This window comes from Rhinolophus ferrumequinum, chromosome 14 (genome assembly GCF_004115265.2).
Source record: "Rhinolophus ferrumequinum isolate MPI-CBG mRhiFer1 chromosome 14, mRhiFer1_v1.p, whole genome shotgun sequence".
NCBI classification, from domain to species: domain Eukaryota; kingdom Metazoa; phylum Chordata; class Mammalia; order Chiroptera; family Rhinolophidae; genus Rhinolophus; species Rhinolophus ferrumequinum.
Window position 1 is genome coordinate 60,401,476 of NC_046297.1, and position 15,593 is coordinate 60,417,068.

Below are 15,593 nucleotides of genomic sequence, written 5' to 3' on the forward strand. Positions count from 1 at the left end.
AGACCAAGACACCAAGGCTCAGAGACAGGAAGCTATGTGGCCAAGGCCACATAGCCACCGATCTGGCTCTGAAACCAGTCCCCACTCGCTGCCTCTTGGCCACCCTGGGTCTGAGCATGGTCCTGGGTAAGGAGAGAGCTTTGTCAGTGTCTGAAGCTTCCCCCTACCCTTACCCACTTTTGTTTAGACTCAATTACACGTCATCAAGCAGAGAACAGTGCCTGGGAGTTAGGAGATAATGGGTGTGACCTCAGAGGTTGTTGAACCCCTGTGAGCCTCAGTTTCCATGGCTGTGAAATGGGGATAAGTATAACACCTAAGGTTACATGGACTTTCAAACAACCAGGATATGGGGATACACTTTAAAAGCCATGATGTCCTGAGCTAGTAGGAGTTATTTCTTGGCACCCTGATAGGCCTGGGTGTCCTTGGGAGCCTCAGCTCCTCCTGGTTCAGGGTGCTGGAGTCTCTTCTAGATCATGAGAGGCAGTACTGCCTAGTGGTTATGACCAAGGTTAAAATTCCAGCTCCCCACTTATTAGCTGTGTGACCTTCAGCAAGTTAGTCACCTCCCTGTGCCTCAAGTTTGTCACCTATTAAGTGGGAATAATAATGGTACCTACCTACCTCAAAGGATTGTTACGAGAATTAAGTGACCATCTTCCGGGGATAAGAGTAGCCACCATTACTCAATGCCTTCCAGCACCGTAGCTTTGTTCTTTTCTTAAAAAGAACTTGACAAAACCCTGAAAGTCTAAGACATCACTAATGATCACATTTCTTAGTCTGAAAATCAAGTCTAATTGTTTCTGGAAAATATCGTGTCCCACTATTTGGTTTTGAATTTATATCCTTCAGACGGGGAATATTTTGTTCTGTCTGTTTGTTTGTTTTTTTTAATGTGGTGTTTGGAGATTTAATGGAGCAATGTCATTCCCATGTAGTGAGGCAGATTGTTAAAAGAATGGGGAAAGTGAAGCCTGCGTTCATGTCCCAGGATGTTGCCTCATACACGGAGTGGTTTTTGTTTTTTCTGACAAAGAACTAAGTTTGTTGTTTTCTGTAAGCTGGTCAGTGGTGAAGCCTCTTTTCTGAATCCCAGGTCAACTCTGTAAAACCAAGCAGCTGGCAGTGTGGGCCAAGAGAAGGAGCAGTCTGGATGCAGGGACAGTGGTGTCCCCAATCAGTGTGTAAAGATGGCTTGGTTCTTCTTGCCAGATGTGGTGGCCCAGGTAACATAGGGCACATTTTGGCTTATTGGGGGCCTCCAGCAGTCTTGCTCAACCTGGAACCCCAAATTCATGAGGAGAAATTATGGCCACCAGTCCTCTTCAAGTAAATGACATATTTCAGGTCCTCCGAGGGGACTGGGCATATTTGGTACTCCCTAATTTGTCCACACTGTGAAAATCAGCCACCATTTACTCAGCATCTCCAAGCAAACCTTGGCTAGGTGCTATGTACGTTATCACCAGTTTTTACCAGAAACCCCATCTTACAGATGAGGAATTGAAACTCAGAGCGGTGAAGTGACTTGCCCAAGATTACACAGCTATGAAGTTATCGAGCAGGGGACTGTTTCATTGCCAAGCTCTTATTCATTCTGGTAAACCCCTGGGGGGAAAAAGTATTAGGGATGAGAAAACTGTAGAAAAAGCGTCAGGGATGGAAATGGAGGTGGTGTTAGCCATCAGTGAGAAGTTGCTGCTGTTCATCCTGATTAGGGGTGGGGTGGGGGTCAAGGGGGGGTGTTATTAACTATTCACTTTCCGAAAAGGATCTAAAAGCTGATGAACAGGTACACATATTCAACTCTGTTTTTTTGAAGAAAAACCAAAAAGCAAAAACAAAGAATGACGTTTGCAAGTATGAATTCCAAGGTCCAGAGGCAGAACTAAGCCTAGTTGACCTGCTTCTGAATTTTTTTCTTTCCTCCCCACCCTCAAGCATCACAAGCTTCACATTGTAGGATTTGGTTTGTTTGTTGCGCTTCCGGTCCAAATAGAACCAAGCGATCCCAGTGTGTCCCACTGACAGGAAAATGATAACAGCCACGACGTATGTAGCACTCTCTATGGGCCAAGTACTGTTCTGAGCACTTACCTGTATTCATTCCTTAAAGCTTCACAGGAATCCCATGAGACACGTACCATTATAACCATTTCACAGATAAGGAAACTGAGGCACAGAGAAGCTAAGTCACCCACCAAGGTCACTCCGCTGGAAAGTGGCCATACCGGGATACGTGCCCAGGCAGGCTGCCCCAGTCCGCTCCTCCCCTCTGCACCTTTGGGCTCCTGGCCCAGCTCCGTAGAACCTGCTCTCAGCCTGGTTCTGCCAGTTGCTGCAGTGGGTTTGCACGGACTTGTCCAATATTCGCCCTCTGGATCTCTTCACAATTTCTTGGGTGTCCAGGATTAGGGGTTCAGTCAACAGCCATAGGGTGTCCATCCATTCAGCAAACCTATCCTGAATCTTTACTGGATCCAAAACAGCAAACTGGCCGCCGCGAGCCCAGGTCCTCATCCATATCCTGGTGGAATCCCAATGTTCCCAAGGGCTGCAGTATATCTTGTATTTTTTTCCTCCCTCCCCCGAGCGGCAGCCCCCTGTGAGTCCTCCATAGACCTTCTCAACACCCTACAGCCCCTCGCCCACAGCCCTGAGACCATTTCCTCTCCCTGACAGATATTTTCACTGCTTTTCTTCCCTACTCCTGCTGGAGGAGAGCAGGACTTTTGTCCTCAATACTTGGAACCTGCTTGATTTGTAGTAGTAGGTGCTCCATAAATGCTTCTTAACAGAAGAAGCTCCTACCCTGTATTGTCTTTCCAGTTAGAGCTAAATGGGCATGGTTCCCAATTGTACAAAGAGAGAAGCTTCTTAAAGAACAGGCCCTGTGAGGCTGTAGGAAAAGGGTATGTATTTATACTCATGCTATGCTCAATAACTTCATAACTGTGTCACCTTGGGCAGGTCACTTCCCCTCTCTGTGAGTTTCAGTTTCCTCACACAGGGACACCACCTTGAGTCTCCTGTATTTGCCCCAAAAAAGAAATGTTGGGGGGCCAGGGGAGGCCTTTTTGCTGCACTTGTCTTGCCTGAGTCTGAAAATGGTATGTCTTAACCTCCTGCTAACCCAGTTCCACAATCACACCTTCCTCTCCACTTCCCAATCTTCTGACTTACATGGAAAATCAGTGTATTTCAAGTAGGAAACAGCTGATGCAGAGCGGTTTCACCTGAGGTGGAAATTATGCAGGTGGCTTAATGCAAATTGGAGGGAAAGACAAAAATAAAGTGTGTGAGCTAATACAGGCACACGCACATCGTACTATTGCTTTATTCACTGCATTTGTAACAAGGTGGGCTGTGTGCAGTTAAAACTAACAGTACGTCAAGTTCAGGCTTTGGGGGCAAGGATGTGAGGGACATGTAAACCACAGATGCTTATTCTGATTTTTAGCAGAGACATGAAATTTTTTGTAGCCTTCAATGTATCATGTTTCTGCCTCTGTCTACCCCACCAAACCTAAAAAGCAGGGGCTCTGGAAGAAGGAGGATGATCATGGAAACTGGTTTAGGGGGCTCCTCACACTTGTGGGTTCCAATTTTTGAGGCTCAGTGATACTCAAAATACGTCAGTCGTTCATTTTGTCCTAGCACTGGGTTCAAGGTGGTTGGTGTCAAAGGCTCATAAGTGGCCTGGGCAAATATTGTTTATTTTCGTAGTTATGTGTTTATCCTTAGTATTGGAAAAAATATATAACTAGCTGCTGACCAAACCTGTGATGAGTATTATTGCTTGGAATGATGCTAGAATTTACACAATGATTTTTTTTTTCAAGTATTAAGAAAAAAATAGTACAGGGGGTATTTGTCTAGAACGTAACTCACAAGAATGCAGTACGAGAATCAATGACTGAAGCTGGAGGAACCATGCTAGAATGTGAGCATATTTACTTAACTTTTTAAAAAAAACACCAAGCATATGGTCTGTCCACCCGCGTTCCTCCTCCACTCCCATCCCCCCAATTTATCTTCCCTACTTCTGGAAGAATTGATGAAAACTATCAGTGTGTGTCTGAATCACTTTGGGTGCCTGTCGTGAGCGGGACGTGGCTGTCAAAGAAGCAGTCTCACACACGTCTCTCTGTCCACAATGTCAGACTTTATTAGAATAAAGCCATGGATCTAGTCCTACTGACTCGGTTTACCACGGGCATTAACCAACGCTCTGGCCAGAGGATAGTCTCCGATAGTCGAGCAGTTTCACACAAGAGGGTCACACAGGTTTGCAATAATAGGGTTAGGCCAGGCGAACAGAGTCTTATGTAAGAAAGATGAGCGAGAGAGTCTGGTGTTCAGCGAGTGTCCCTATGGCGCTGAGGTGTGTAGCATCGGGCATCCGGTAGGGCTGGTGAGACGGTCAGGAGGCAAAGCTTCAAGTGCTCCATCTGGGAGGAGTGCAGATGTGGCTGTCAACTCATCAATTGAAGCCTGAGCAATGAGCTGTCAGAGAGCTCTGATTTTATGCTCAAGACTGGGTGCCGTGCACCCATCTGCAGTCTGATAAAGCCATCCAGATGGTCACACTCCACCCTGCATCTGGAGTTATCTGGTTGGGGCATTCACTGGGTATGCCTTTCACAGGATGCTCTGGCATGACTGTCACTTTGGGACTGACACAGCTATCAGAATTATGAGAGTCCATTTTGTGTTCATAATTAATGCTCTATACAAATGCCCTAAAATGGAGATCTCTCAGACTCTCCCCAAGAGAGTCTAATTCAGTGGGTTTGAGGTGAGGCTATGGAGTTTGCATTTGAATAAGCTTTCCAGTCTCCGATAGTCGAGACTTCTGGTAGGAGGTCCTAAGACCTTACTTCTCAAAGCACTGCCTCAGAAGAGCTCCCAAATAAAGATGGTTCTACTTACTCACAGAATGCTCACTTTCATTTTTCCCCCAGTGATCTAGGTCTGCTCTCTGGGAATAAAATCTCATAAAACCTAATTTAATTGTTAAGCAATGTTTCTTCTTTGAAACCACTTGCACATGCACATTTGGGGGCTGCTGGGCTAATCAGAATTTCTCATCCTCAGCACTATTGACGTTTGGGGCTGGCTAATTCTTTGTTGTGATGGATTACCCTTGCATTGTAGCAGCACTCCTGGCCTCTACCCACCGGATGCTAGTAGCACATCCTACAGCCCCGCTATTGCGGCTACCAAAAATGTCTTCGGACATTGCCAGATGTCCCCAAAGGGGACAAAACCATCTACCGTTGAGAATCCCGGGGCTAAATTAGTAACTTGATTCCACTTTGATAAACCTTTCAAGTCACAGCTGGATTCAGGAGATGTGGCAAGAAGGGATTTGCTAACTTTCCACTACTAGGACTGAGTGATGTGAAAACTCAGAACCCCAGATGTGAAAAATATCCTCCAGCAGAAATTATTGAGAGCTCTGTGGTCCTTGAATTTCTATTCTGTGTGTGTGAAACATAATGAGTAGCCTGGCAAAAATCTCCTTTAGATCACCTGCTAATTCAAGGGACTGCGTGGAATCAGAATGTAGCTGGGACAGGTGAGGTGGCTCGTGGTCTGCCCTTCCAGGTGAGTTCTGCTGATCCAATATGTGATATACAGGCTTCCATTCTGCTGGGTGTTACAGTAAGTGGTGAGGATACAAAAATGAGTAAGATGGAGTCCTTTTCCTCAAGGGGCTTAGGTCTATTAAAAGGAGTCAGGCAAGTGCCCCAAAAGAACTGTCAACCCAGAATCCTATATACAGCAAAACACACACACACACACACGCGCACACGCACACACATGCTACCACATTCAGAAATGAAACGGAAATCAAGGCATTCTCAGATAAAGGCAAACTAAGAGAATCTGTTGCCAGCAGACCTACCCTAAAAGAATGGCTAGAGTAAGTTCTCTAGACAGACAGAAAATGCTAAAAGAAGGAATTTGGGAATATCAGGAAGAAAGGAAGAATACACAACTGTTTTCTACTTTGCTGCCCATCTTGAAGGAAAAGGACCACACAAAGCAAAGCAGAGTCAGTTTTGAGAAAGGAAGACAGTCTGAATCTCAAGGATACCATGAGATGAAAGAGAGGGATAACTTGGTCTCTATCCAGGGCAAAAAGTGGTCTGGGAACACAATCTGCAGTGTATATGCTCAACTTGTTGGTGTTGGAATTAGTAGAATAAAATGAATTGGACTAGAGCAGAAATGTGAGGCTGTCGGGCTTCCTCCCTTCTTTATGTTGGGCAAAAATTCCACAGCTTCTCTTAGAAACCTAACACACAACTCTAATGAGTTTCCTGCAAGAAAGCCTCCGGGAATGAGTCAGAAAATCTGGGAAAAGTTTTGAACTGATGCTACTATCTATCTAAACCCAACTTTCAGTTTTGGGTTAGGTAACTATAACCTCTGGGCCAAGAAAATCACCAGTTTTCCTAATAGTCCGGAGACTGAAGCATAGTTAATCCATCTCTTTGAAATGAGCACTAAATTGCAATAGGAACTGAATGGAGGCCATCAGTTAATCCAAGCTATATAAGGAGGCTAAAATTTACCTGATGTTTATTGAGAGCTTATGTCTCAAGGATCTGTTACACTTACAATTATGTTTGGTGCAGAATTAATGAGAAATTGGAGACAACCAAGAGTCCATCAATAGGGGAGTGGTTTATGCTACCTTCAGACAATGAAATCTGCCCAAGGGGATAAGTAAGGGTTACTCCTTATGTGAAGATGTGGTATCACCACTATATGTGGCTGAGTGAATAACACAAGTCACTGAATAATGCATCTAGTGCAGTCCTTCTGTGAAAAATAAGCTCCATGTGTGGGTGTGTTTGTGCACGGGAAAAGGATATACATCAGACTGTTAAAAGCAGTTACTTCTGGGGAATGGAAATAGAGAAGCAAAGGTGGGAGGTCCTTTTAAGTACTCCCGTATCATTTAGATTTTCATAAATTCCAAATGTTGCGTGTGAGATTAAAAAATGTAAATGGTTTCAACTTAAGGGAGACAGAGAGCCTGAGGGCCTACCCCATTCAAGGGTCCATCATCAACTTCACAGCTCTGAGCCTCAGTTTCCTCAAAATGGGAAACTTCCCCGAAGTGTTGGAGAAATGAAACAGGTACAGCTGCATGGAAGGTGCCCAACCAGCATGACGTCAGTCCAGCTCCAGACTTGGTTTGGATGCCCAGAGCCACTGAGCAAAGGTTGGAGGACATTTCCCCATCTCGAAAATGGCTAATGACACTGACCTCATAAGGGTGTCGTGAGGATTAAATGAGATCAAAGATGTATCAAGTGCCTCGATCTTAAGTACTCAGAAGTGGTAGCAGTGGTAGCGTCTTTATCCTACCCCTCGCATAGAGCCCAGAGAAAGGTGTGTGACAGGTACTACAGAAGTGTGTGTGTGTGTGTGTGTGTGTGTGTGTGTGTGTGTGTTATCTAAACCAAACTAATTCTAATACCTGTTGCTGCGTTTCCCAAATACATTTCCAAAAAAAATGTATACACATTTTAAGAAAGGAAAAAGCTATTAAAATTGTAATAATACTCTATACAGATAACAAAAGATGAATGAATACAAGTCACGTTTGACATCTGCAATGACAAGAGGTGCTCAAAGTGGTTCCCATCAGCGTCCAGACACTTCTGATGATGGCGAACTACTGCTTGAGCAACACTGACCAAAATGTCCACTTGTATACATTTCTTTGGCACCCCGGTATATGATCTCAAGATAGTTAAGGCGTTCACCGTGGGTGGTAGTACGACAGAAGGACAGCTGCAAAAGACAGACCTGCCTATATACTTGCCCTCTGATCCGATAATTTAGTTCACAGTGGGCCGCGGATTCCACATGGGTGAAATTGAGACGACAAACCTTACCCCCTCTATCTTGCAGGGCTATTGTGAACACAAATAAGAGGGCGACTGTGGGAGCATTGTGCAAACTGTAAAGCGCTGTCTGTATGGAAAACCCCGGTTATCACCATCTTCCCTTGCCCCTGACCGAAAACTGTAGGAAGTTACCTGTTTCCCTCACCTACCCAGCCTTCAGGCATCGGAGACTTTGGCTCCAAAATTAAGTTTTCAGAACACTTAAAAACTGCTTGCTAGTGAATGGCTGTGGCTAGGATAATAACTACGAAATAAGAAAGCACAGGTAAAGCTCGGCCCTTCCAGAAAAGAAGGCAGTTGTTGGCATTGTTTTCCAAAGTAGATGTTTGGCTCCTGGTCTGATCTGAGTCTACCTGATCTCCATGGGCAGCTGGAAACTTGCCTTGCCCCGGGGCTAGGGACCAATCACCTTTTCAAGTTTCCTTAGTGATTTCCTCTCTTCCATAGATGCCACTTAGTTCTAGCTTGTTCTAAATTTCTTCCACCTGGTTCCAGTAATCAATAAAGCTGAACCAATGAGGGTTAGAACTCACCTGTACTGTGGCTTAAAGTTTATCTGATTTGAGCATAGCACCTGAAAGGAGTTAGGTTTGGTTAAAAAGCAAGTGGGGGCAAGGGGGTGAGTGGGACAACTTTGTGAATAGTCGTTGCTCTTCAGTTAACTTATAGACTTTGCATTCCTGGTAGTTTCTAACAATAAACTAAACACACATTATTCTGATACACTCACCTCCAGAGCCCAGACCACATAATCCTGCTCCTTCCTCCCCCAGACCTGTTCTTGCTCTTGTTTCTACTTACTCAGTGTAGAAGCCTGGAAGGTGGCCCCCGTGACACTCACTCACCTCCCATGCTCACTCCAACCTCCTGGGTGATCGTCAGCCTCAGCTTTCCATCCCCATTGTCACTCGTGTGACCCATGCAGGACCTTGAATCTGACACCTGACCTCTTCGGCACTTCCAGTTTTACCCTCACCTGTCCATCTCCCACGCTTAGCCACGGTGATCCTTGAAAGCGGCATGCCTTTTCACCTGCTTAGAACCCTCCCTGCCTTCCCTGGCTACCAGGTAAGTTCAGGTTGCCTGGATTCCACTCCCCTCGTCCCCCTCAGCCCCACTGCTCTCCCAGAGGCTCACCTCCCGCCCCCAGAAGTGCACCCTCTCAAAACTGGTCAGCTCCCACTTCCCTTACACACACTACACCTCCCAGCCTCTGCTCTGCAGCCCCTCGGCCCAGAAATCCTCCTCCCCCTTCTGTTCACCTAGTAAACTCCTGATTGCACCTCAAAACTCAGCATACGAATCCCCTCTTCAGAGAAGTAAGTCAAAGTGGGAAAAATCAGAGCCAGGCCATAGACCAGCGGGATCTAGTGATACTAGCTGCTTTCTTCCTTAAATTCAGGGCACTGCCCTTGGCACCTTGCCTTATCTAAGTCAGTGTCCACCCCAACTATAAAGGTAGGTCCTGTCGTTATCCTGGTTTTGCTAATAAGGACACCAAAGTTCATTGGGTTCAGTGGCTTGCCCAAAGGCACACAGCCAATTCATAGTGGTGCTGGGCTTTAAACTTCAGTCCATCTGATGAAAGCTTGCATTTTGGTCAGCTGCAACATTCTGCTGCCTCGTGCAGGATTTTTCAAGCTGCCAGTCACAATTCATTAGGGAGTTGTGAAATTGGTCCACGAGGCAGGGCCAGCTACATGATGTGTGGGTCCCAGGGTGAGATGCAAATGCAGGGCCCTTTGTTTGAAAAGCAGGGAAAAGTATTTTCCTTTCTTCTGCAGTCGCTCAACCTGTCACAGTGTTTCTTATTCACCATTTAAGGTCGTGCTCCCTCAGGCATGCAGATATCCCGGGGAGAGTGCAGACCCTCATGGGTACCCTGGACACGCATGTGAACATGACCCATTCTGAGCCAGCGCCCAGCACCCTGAGTTGGTGGGTGGGGGGACAGCAGCCCTCGCTGGGTGGGGGCAGGAAGTGGATGGCCCACAACCCGGGAAGTGGAACCCTGTGTCCCATCCAACTTTACTTACCAAATAAAAATTCACAGATAAAATGATCTAGAATTTCGAGACGGTGACGACAGAACATTATAGCTAAAGCCTAGGACCCCCTTCTGAGCCTGGGCCCTGGCCACGGGATTGGTTGCACGTCCCTGCTGGCAGGTCATGACAGGAAGCTTTTCGGAAATGAACCAGAAAACAATAGAAGGTATTAGAATACACCCTGCATAGTGAGGGTATTATTTGGTCCACTTTGTTTTTACACGTAGGTCTACACACACACAGGATTGCCACATAAAACGTGTATCTCACTGTGAGTTTCAGTCAAAAACGGCTGAAAACCAGTGAGTCGGCCCCTTGCAGTCAACTGTTGGGTTGCTTGGTAGGGTCTCTGCCAGCTTTAAACTGCCCCCTTTCCCCAATGGTGCCCAGAGGAGGACAGGGGCTTGCCAAGATTAAGGGTGGATGGTGGGGGGTGGAAGTGTGGGGGGACTGAGTTAGAGGGGACCAGCAGGCCAGCCTCACCATCTCCTCAACCCCTCCCTGTCCCTTGCAGTCACACACCACACACACACACACACACACACACACACACACACACACGCTTCCCCCAGCCCCACCCTCCCCACGCCCCCACCCCTGCCTCCAACCCTCACCCCCACACCCCCTCCTTCCTCTTCTCTCCTCCCCCTGCTCTCCCCACACAGAGGGCTTCTCCGTGAAAAGACTGCCCACCAGGACCCCCAGCGGAGTTTCTCCCCCCCACTGAGGTTCTGCCCCCACCCCCCACCCCCATTTGAACATGACAAAGACATAGGCTTGGAGTTCTAAGTATCTGATGGCCTGGAAGTTCCCTTTCCCGTTTTTTTTGCAAGATGAGTTTATAGGGATGGAGGCATGGCTTCCAGAGGTCAGAACCTTCAGACACCCACACGGCTGTTTTAAAAATACCGTACGTTTTCAGTGTGTACTGCTAGCACACAGCATGGCCTCGGAGCTGGCATCGGACCTGCAGGCAGTGACAGACACAGTCTGACAGAGGCTGTCAGACAGACACAGAAAATACAGCCTGACGCATGCATGCACCAGCCCCCCTGCTGGTCTGGGCTGTCAGCACTGGGGAGCCTGTGAGCCTGACCTTCCACAGCGGCTTCTAATGGCCGACTCATGGTATCATGCAGGCTGCTCTGTGTGACCATGTGGTCACTGAGTGCTAAGCATGGACATGTGATGGGAGGTGGGGTAGAGGGAGCTAATCTCCCCTTTGCAGAGCCTGCTCAATAGCACTGAGCTGCAAATCCAGGGACTACCCATTAATCGGCCCTACTGTGTGCCTCAGACTGCCAAGGGCCTCCAGTGCCTTGTCTCCTAATTGTCAGCAGCCCTTTGCAGAAGGCATCCTTATCCATTGTGCAGAGGCAGGAACTGAGGCTTAAAGAGCCTGTGGGCTTTGCCCAAGGCCACATATTCATTCGTTAGTAAATAGGAAAGCACCTACTGTGTGCCAGGTCCTCCGAAGACAATGGTGGGCAAAACAAAGGGGTCCTTGCCCTTGTGAACCTTACAGTCTAGAGGGAACCAAGAAGAGGTGGGAGCCCAGATTTGTTTTTAATATAATGGCTTTATTGAAATATATTCATGTGCCATATAATTCACCCTTCGAAGTGTACTATTCTGTGGTTTTTAATTTACAGAGTTGTGCAATTTTAGAACATTTCACATCATCCCAGAAAGAAACCCTGGTCCCATTTGTAGTCACTTCCCAATTCCCTCCAATCCCCTTCTCCCCCAGCACTAGGCAACCTCTTATCTCCTTTCTATCTCTGTACCTCTGCCTATTCCGGACCCTTCATATGAACGGAATCATACAGCATGTGGTCTTTTGTGACTGGTTTATTTCACTTAGCGTAATGTTGTCAAGGCTCGTACGTGTTGTAGCATGTCGGCATTCCTCTTTTGCCGGGTGAGATCTCATTGTATGGGTAACCACATTGCATTTATCTCTCCTTCAGTTGACAGGCATTTCCACTTTTTGGTTATCATGAAGAGTACTGCATTGAGCATTCAGATACAAGAGTTTGCGTGGCAGGAACCCAGATTTGAACCCATTTCTGCCCATCTCCAGAGCCTAACCACTGCCGCTCATGACAGGAACAGGCAAATAGCAAAGGCTGAGGGGTTCTATTTTGAGCACCCCGAAACTCAGGGGATACAGGGGGCTAACTGAGCAGTCTGGGCAGCATCGGCATGGAGCTTCAGTGTGGTGTCTTTCTGGCTTGGACTTGCTCGCTAACAGAGCATGTGTTTCAAGTCACTCATGGCTCTTCCCTGAGCCGGTCACCTTCTAACCTGTTTCCCTCTTATGACAAAAGGAGGGTTTTGTGACACTGTCCATTATTGATAGAAGGGAAGGATGTGTGCATAGAGCCCGGCAAGCTCTGCCAAGTCTATGGTGAACCCATCCTATACCTATGGCCTTCCTGAGCTCAGCTGGCTCCTGGAGCAAGCCTTTCCTGACCTCCACATCACAGACCCCACACACTCTGTTCTCTGGTTGTCTATAGTATCCTCCCTCCATTCACAGCACTCAATCTATTGTCTCCTCTCTGTCTGTGTTCTTATCTGCCTCCTCCTCAGACTCAGGGAGACAAGACTGTTCATTGTTCTATTCCAAGCACCTAGCATAGTCCTTGGCACCTTGGAGGTACTCGGGGAAGACTCTGGAAGGAAGCAGACAAGCCAGCAAACAGCACCGGGGAGCTGCTGCTCTCATCCTGCTGCCTGGTCCTGGCAGCCAGCTCCGTGGAAGGCTGCCTGGCCCAAGGTGGCAGCATGTACTAAGAAGGAACAGAAGAGCACTAACAGCTCTTGAGTCCCCCAAGCCAGGGTCACCGTGATCACAAATGGGGAAATGGGGAGACAATGGGGCAGAGTGGGCAGCAGATGGCATTTGCCGACACCTGACAGGCCCAAGGGCCCCACTGTTTATTTCTCAGCCACGCCTGCAGCCCTTGGTGCAGCCCTGGCCTACTTTCAAGCTCATTATATGCTTCTGCTGGAGTGAAATGCTCACCCTGCCCCTGGTTTCTGAGACTTGCCCTTTCAGGCCCTTCACTTGGCATTTTCCTGCGTCCAAGATTCGCCACTTACCAAAAAACCCCAACTGATTAAAACTTGCAATTAATTTCTTAAAACAGTGAACCTTAATTCACTCAGAAATCTTACAGGTTAATTCAGATACTTCAGTCAGCTCCTGGAGAACTGGTTTTCTCCCTATTGCTTTGTTATCCGAGCTTCGTCACCTCTCTCTTGGGTTTTTCAGTCTGTAATTCAGATATTCCCAGACAAACTGCTTTGGGGTGGCACGTCTCTCTCTCTCTCTCTCTAAGATTATTCCTGCTGCGATAAATATGTTATTCCCAAAAGGGAGCATCTTGCTTTCTTCTTTGCCTTCCCAACACCTAGCTCTCGGCTAGGTGTGTCACGTCTGGTTCCTTACAGCCATGACTGGGCATCTTCTGCCCCGCCCCCACCTTACCCATTCCTGCTGACTGCCTGCCACGCTACTCCTTCACCTTTCTCAGAAAAGCTGTTGGCATCTCAGAGCCCTAGAGTGGCGGAGCTGAACACAGAGAGCTCATCTCACCCAATGCCTGTGACTTACAGATAATGCAGTGACACCTTAGGAACGGGACCAGAAGTAGCATTCAAGTCTCCTGATTCCCTTCTCCACATGGCTGCCTTTCCATAATTGTAGTGGGTAACCGAGAGCCCTCCACAAGGGCTCTCTCCACATGGATGGCTTTCCATAATTATAGCGGGTAACCGAGAGCCCACCATTCTGCACACGTGGCTGAATAACCCCTGAACGTATCCTGCAGCTTCGTCTTCACACTCAGCTCAGCTTCCCATGATCTCGCCCACCATCTTGGTGTTTCACAACCTAAAAGGACGGTGTGTTCTCTTCACACTTGGAGATTTCCCCAAATACTCTTCCTAGATCATTTGTGGAAAATAGAAAATCAATTGTAAGAAATGTGTTAGAGGACCTGTACTGGTCATTTGGGGATTTCACTTGGAAAATCGTCTGTCTCTTTCTGCTTTTGCTCTCTTGGTTTTACATTTCTTCTCCTAGATATGGGTGAAACATTTCTGCCAGAAAACCTTTCTTCTCCCAGATAGGAGTAATTCATCGGACCCCATCCGGGCCTTGGGTTCCAGCAGGGTTCCAGAATTTCTCAGGAGAGCAAATAAAAGCAGCAAAGGCTGCATTACTGCCCCGTCCAAAGCAGAGTCAATGCTTTTCTCAGTTCTGGTCGAGTCTCATTTTGTGATGACAAGAGGGAAATGTCTGTTTGTGGTCATGGGGTACTTTTCCCCATCACACAGTGGTCCGAAGACCAAAGAAAGTGATCGATGAATCCCCTGTTCCAGCAAGGAGAGGAGATGATAGATTTTTAAGTCACCAGCCCTCTGACATGCAGGTTTCAGGTCCAGGCTTCGGCGGTTTGTCTTCCTCTCCTCCTCATACTCCTACAGCCCCTGTATACGGCCAGCAGACTCTGGTCCCCAGGGCCATCACTCGCCCAAGCCTGGGCAGTGGCGGGGCAAGGCAGACAGTCCTCTTGCCTCAGTGGATTTCGAACCTTGAAGTGCAAATGGCAGGTGTTGGCTCCTCTGTGCCTTTCAGAGCATCTGCCTGGCTCTTTTATGAGATGACAGGCACTTTCATCTCAGCTTTGGCCCCATTTTTCTCCTTCTCAGCAAGGCTCCAAAGACAGGCGACAAGGCAAGAACAAGGAAAGAAGGCTCATTCACCGCTGCATCCCTGCTGGGCGGGGCGACCTGGCCTGTGCGTCTTCCAGCCGTGTCCCTTTGAGCCATGGAGGCTGGGAAGGGAGCACCGAGGACCAGGTTAAGAGGGGTCCTTCCCCCTGGGTGCCTGCAGGAAGTTGCATTGCATTCTGGGAACACTCTAATCATCCCTTTGCTTTGTGCCTTCCACCTCAATCCAGTGGAGAGGGGCTTCGGAGCCTTTCTTTTTCTTTTTCTTTTCTTTTCAACCTAGAGGTACTTTTCTGAGGCCCAGAGCTGAGAATATAACACAATCTCTTACCCTTTTGCTTTGTGTGTATATGTTCACGCATACCCTTCGTTCTCTGCTGTATCTGTTCGTGACTTGCTTTTCCGGTTTTCTTTCCTTTAAAAGGCCGAACGGGGTTTCCTTCCCATATTGCTCTCAAAGAAAGGAGGGGAGCCTCTACCCTCTCCTAAATCCTAATTCCTTCCTTCCCTCTATTCATCCTATACTTTACCTGTTTCTTATGGAGTTTCCTTCTCCATAGAACAAAGCAGAGTGCTTGCTCCTAGCAGGCATTCTCCTCCCCATCTGGCTTCCCCACTCCCTGCCCGTCCTGGCTCCCTCACCCACCACTTGTATCCTGGCCTCCATCCTCCCCAAATCCACACCATTCCCTTTCATGCCTCCGTACGTCTGCTCATGCATCTCCTCCGGTCCAGGGTGTCCTTCCTTTTCCAGATCCCCATCCACAGCTTCACCTGGCTCAGCTCTTGTTTCTATGAAGCCTTCCTGCTGCCCTGCCAGACAGCTAGCAACTCCCTCGCCTGTGCACTTGGAGCTCTCACCCCA

The 15,593-nt window shown here is 47.7% G+C and overlaps 1 protein-coding gene and 1 long non-coding RNA gene across 2 annotated transcripts in view; one reads left to right on the forward strand and one right to left on the reverse strand.

Moving 5' to 3' along the window:
- Positions 1-15,593, forward strand: part of ZHX2 (zinc fingers and homeoboxes 2) — a 142,771-nt gene that overhangs the window by 88,427 nt on the left and 38,751 nt on the right. The gene's annotated exons all lie outside the window — the stretch shown is intronic.
- LOC117033894 (uncharacterized) overlaps positions 4,866-15,593 on the reverse strand; it is a 28,727-nt gene continuing 17,999 nt past the window's right edge. Inside the window, exons 2-3 of the long non-coding RNA XR_004424979.1 lie at positions 9,974-10,119; positions 4,866-5,658 (exon numbers count right to left, since the gene is read on the reverse strand). This is a non-coding gene — a long non-coding RNA (uncharacterized LOC117033894). The remainder of the gene's footprint in view (positions 5,659-9,973; positions 10,120-15,593) is intronic.